This window comes from Fukomys damarensis, unplaced genomic scaffold (assembly GCF_012274545.1).
Source record: "Fukomys damarensis isolate Sample0158 unplaced genomic scaffold, DMR_v1.0_HiC HiC_scaffold_13, whole genome shotgun sequence".
Lineage (NCBI taxonomy): Eukaryota > Metazoa > Chordata > Mammalia > Rodentia > Bathyergidae > Fukomys > Fukomys damarensis.
In genome coordinates this window covers 31,960,671-31,965,975 of record NW_022900925.1, presented here as the reverse complement: position 1 = coordinate 31,965,975, position 5,305 = coordinate 31,960,671, and the positions used below count along the sequence as shown (strand labels likewise).

Genomic DNA, 5,305 nt, shown 5'->3' with positions numbered 1-5,305 from the left:
GAATTTGTACCTCTACATGACAAGTCTTGGTTCTCATTTTTCCCCCTTGTCCCTGCCCTCCCTTCACCCCCTCCTCCCCTCCCCATCTACAAACACTTTATTTCCATCTTTTCATTATCTCACATTTCTTTTCTTTTCCCTTTTTACCCTTCCCCTACCCATCCCACCTTCCCTACACCTTTAGCTCCTTTCTTCCCATTTCTAAATGTCAGTAATCTTATTAGGATCTTCTGTGTTATTGCAGATTATTCACACAAGAGAAACTATTCAGTATTTACACATGTGGAAATCTGGAATCTTAAATGTTCTAAAATATGAAGCAGTTTGGGTGATGATACAACAATAGAAGTTGAAAGTTCCACACCTGGCTTCATGTGATGGATCGTGGTCTAAAACATGCACACCAAAATTATTGCATAAAATTATCTTCAGGCTATGTGTATAAGGTATTTATGAAATGTAGATGAATTATCTCTTTAAGCTTGGACATCATTCCCAGAATATCTCATCATGAATAAGAGGTGGTCAAACATATAGTGACTATTTAAATTAAAATCATTTATTACAGTAAAAGACATATTCTCTCCATTTTCTGATGCAGTTCTGAGTGTCATTATGAGGTGTGATAAAAAAAATACTGTGAATGCTCCTGCTGAATCTAATCCAATAGAAAGGCAGACTCATAAAAACATATTTCACTGCGTCCTCAACCACTTTATTTACTGGATCTGCCACCATGGAAGTTCTAGATCTTTCCTAAAGTCAAAATGACCAGGAAAAGTGGTAAATGTTTTGAATCCATTCAGGACATCGAAGCAGCCACAACAGCTCAACTAAAGACACTCATGAAAGGGGACTTCTGGAGCTGCTCTAGGAAGTGGCAAGAACAAGAGGACAAGTATATTTGAAGCAAGGTGTGTGTGTGTGTGTGTGTGTGTGTGTGTGTGTGTTGAGGGGTATTTTGAGAGGGTCTAATGGCAATCTGTCTTTTATTGTAATAACTTAAAAATTTAAAGTCACTCTATATTTCATCCATACCCTGCCTATGCAAATATTTCAAAATCCAAAAATAAAAATTGGAAATCCGAAACACTGCAAGCATTGAGCATATTGAATAGGTGATATTCAGCTTGCAAATTAAAGTTGTGAGGGGGCCGGGGATTTAGCCCACTGGTTCCGCTGCCTGCCTTGCAGGCACAAGGACCAGAGTTCAATCCCTGGTACCAAAAAAACAAAACAAAACAACAATAACAACAACAAAATAAAGTTGTGAGGGTCAGCCATAGACACTCAGAAAGACTAGAAGATTTATTTGGGGCGTAGCACCAGAAAGGAGCCTAGTTAAATCAGAAAGGTGGAATGAGGCTTACACAGATCTCGATATAAACCCAAACCCTGGAACGTCTTTAAGCATGCAACTTGTACAGGCTAATTTCTATGATGCAAATTAGGTTACAGTTTAGAAGTAACATTCTCTTTCAGCGTAGTAGAGTGAAATGGGAAAACCTAACTGTTCACGGTTCCCTTCAGATAACCGAGGAAGAGACAAATCGCTGAAAGAAGTTCTTTTTCTGCTCTAACTAAATGATACGATGTCAGTAGCTTTCACATTGTGCTTGTTGTTGAGTTTTTCTGAAGTTCTGAATTTATGGTGACAGTAATTGGCATAAACTTCCACTCTAACGTCTTCAAAAGCAATCAGAATCTGAGTAAATCCTAGGAACACGACCCCCAGCTGCAAGGTGAAAGAGGTACGGTGCAGGTGGTCAGGCTCACAGAGACCCCCCCATGAGTATCTTCATCTTTTCGGGGCCGCAGTGAGCACTGCCTGCAGGAGTACCCTTTACAGCTGGCTGGAGGGGGAGCCCATGTGTTAGTGATGGTCTGGCGGCACAAGAGGTTTGCGTTATTCACATATTCTCTGCTCTCAGAAATTGAGGGCTCATAGGTTTTATGGGTGAGGCTGTCACTCTTGCTGTTCCTTCTGTTTTTCTGTTGGCAACTGAATTTATCTTGTTGGGAGTTCACAGGCATCCAAGTCAGAGTCTTTCTGAACAATGAGAGAGCATTTGCGTGGAAAAAGTAGAAAGGGTCACGGTCTCTTGAATCACAGTTTTTTTCTCTGAGATGTTTTTGTCTTGTCTTTGCCTTTGGATTTGAAGTCAGAGGAATACAGTGGGTCCTAAAATGAATTGAAAGAGGTTCCTTATACTTTCTGGAAGAATAGTGTAGCACTGGTTTCCTTATTTCTCATTGAGATTTATTTTGTGGGTGTTCACTCACAGTTTACATTATTATTAATTCAGAGGAAATTTATTTTCTAAAACCTAGACACCTTAAGAATAAGATAGAACCACTCACACTTTTCACCATCTCTCACTTGGTGGAAGTTTAACTTCTACCTACGTAAAGTTTAAGCGTCCATCTTCCTGTAGTGCAGTCTTTCATATCGGATAGACCTGGCCTCAGATGCTATCTTTGCTTCTGATTTTTTAAAATAACCCTTAGTATTTTAGGGTGGAAAATTATCTATGTTCTTTTCTATTTCCTCCACAGTGTTTCCTGTTCTTAACATTCTTGCATTAAGGGTCTTTGAAATGTAATGTGTTAAACTCAAAGAAAGGTACAAACCTTGACTTTTCTTTTCAACAGCATCAGCTTCTGAAACACATATTTAGTACCTGATGGGTAAATTCATAAATTTATTTCAGTTGGGATTCAGGTAAAAGTAAGATGGATAAGCTTTGAACCACAGTGATCCTCAGGATGAATGAGAGCCCTAGGATTGGATTTCAGGAGTGGGTAGGATGACACCTGGTGGAAACAGGGAGGAGGGTGGAAACGGGCTCTGAGGTTTAAAGAAGAGGTATATGCTGGGGCGGGGGGCAGCTCTATTGGGGAACTAAAGGAGGAGGATGGTCTGGAAGGAAATAGGAAGCCAGTGAAGGGCTTTACTTACACATTTAGAATCAGATGATAAAAGCAAAAGACTACTGTGGTTACAGACCAGTGAAACGAGCAAGTTGGAAGACTTGCTAGAGTTTGTCTCTGTTAAATTGAACACGGGCATGAACTGCGAAGATGCTAAACAAAGGTAAAGGCAGGAGAAAGAGAAAACGAGGATCACAAGTTTTTACAAAGTGTAATTCCATGTCCTGGGCTCAGCCTTTAAATGTACTGTTGTGGTTTCCCCGGGTTCTCAGTAGAAGAAGTGGACCTTTCAGCCTCTCTGCTCATTGTCAGGCTTCAGGCGATGATGGCCATTGCTCTACTTCTGCCCTGGGATAGATCCATCTTGTTGGTGATGGACCGTTTTGAGCAAATGAACTAGGAAACAAAGGAGTAGGAAGTAACTGCGACTGAAATTCAATGTCTCCTTATTCCACAGCATTCTCTTCAAGCCTGTCCTCCACTATCTCCTCTACCACGAAATAAATAAAGCCTCCATCTACAACAGCAACTGCACACAGTTCTTGCCATCATTGAGTTTCACCTGTGAACCCCAGCCATGTGACAGCTGCAAGGAACCTGAGAGATTCCCCAACCTGACCATTTCAGGGTAAAAGGGAGGAGAGGGAAAGTGAGAGATTCACATAGTAATACCACAGTCACTGCCAAGGAGCCACAACACCCATATTTTCTGAACAAAATGAGACAGGTACAGGAAAAAGACTGGCATGCAGAACCTTTGACTCCAGACTACTCAGCCCTACTGCTGGGTTCTAAGCTGGCTCTTTGCCTAGACGTCCAGGCTTCAAATACCATAACCCACAAGAGAAAATAGTTCCTTGCAAGACTTATTATAAATTCTACCTTTTAGTATATAGGAAGGGTAGCAGAAAAATATACAGGGAAGCCACAAAATTACATTCATTATGATGTTAGAGCTCTGAGATCATTTAGATCTGCTAGTGACACACTAAGGGAAAGTAACTGCTAGAGCCAGCCATAGGGGACCAAAGGTTCACAGAGAAGACTAAGTGATAAAGGCACCAAGAAGAAAAACAGCTCATGGAATCCCTCGAAGCCAGTAGTACTGTGTTTTCTACAACTTCATTTTAGGCTGGCATTGTTTTTTACATCGTTTGGGGCTATTTTATTAAGCCCATGGATCCCTCTGACAGGTATATAGCAACCTGGTGAAGTCAAAGGAGAAAAAATATTTGCTACACAATGGGGGAAGTAAGGAAACAGATTATCCACTGTGGGGAAGCTTTGGAAAACTTGGGTCTGAATATCTGTGACTGCACCTTAATTTCTCCACTTGTTCCCACACGTGGGGATTAACAGACAAGTAGAAGATTAAAAGGAGGTGCAGTGGGGTGTGGGGACCTATCATGATGGCTAAAAGCATTCCTGGGCTTGTGGGTTAGGAGGAAGGGTAGACTGCATCTTGGTTAGGAGAGTTTAAAATTCATATTCCTGAGCCCTGTAATCAGTCAGACTAGAGCTTTATGATCTCGCATGACTTCATAACCTTTATATGTGGAACTACAAACTTTTATATAACTTTCATTTGGTATAAGTTTCTAAAATAAAGGTAAGGATCACCTCTACTTCAATGATGTTTCAAGGGTTAAAGGGGATATTTAATGTAAAGGGTAGAACACTTGGCTTGGTGTAAAATAAACATATAGCAAATGGTGATTCATAAATGTTATTATTGTACTATTACTATTACTACTACTAGGGATTATTGTGGGTGCTAGGTGGCTTCCTGGAGCAGCCATAGAGGTGGATTGTAGCTGTAGCACTGGCAACAGATGGAGATGCCAGAGGGAAACTGGCCAAGAATGGACTTCCAGAGCTTTGGATTTCTGTCTTAATGCCTATTACACTTTCCAGTTAAGTTCAACTAAACACATCCCTGACTCTCTTTAGGTTTTGCTTACTTCATCTCTGAAGCTAGGGGCAATTATAATAAAAACTCCATGGAGAAAGATGATGAACTGGTCAGAAATCTTTATACAGTGAACCGTGATATCATACATGTGAAAGATTTCTCATTATCAGCAGGTCTGATCTGCCCTTCCTTTTGTACGCTTTACTCCTGCTTTTTAACCCCCTGCAGTGAATCTCAGGGCGCTGTTAGGGGTCACCATCACCAAGGTGAGATTTGGCTGAACTTTCCTGTTTGCTTGCTGTAGTGACATGCACTAAGACATTTGGGAGAGCTTATAGTCACCCTGTACCTACTTCGGAGAGGTGTGGGTCACTCACCTTCCTAACTCCCTCACCTTTCTGACTTCTTCCATCAGCAGCATCTGAATAACCTTGGGACATAGCCTCATCACCACCACCATGG

At 41.1% G+C, this 5,305-nt stretch overlaps 1 long non-coding RNA gene across 1 annotated transcript; it reads left to right on the top strand.

Annotated features, from left to right (window-relative positions):
* The first annotated feature begins 276 nt into the window (after positions 1-276).
* Positions 277-3,511, top strand: LOC104859530. Its single transcript, XR_779417.1, has 3 exons — positions 277-446; positions 807-914; positions 3,389-3,511. It is a non-coding gene; the product is annotated as an uncharacterized LOC104859530 (long non-coding RNA).
* Positions 3,512-5,305: the final 1,794 nt, after the last annotated feature.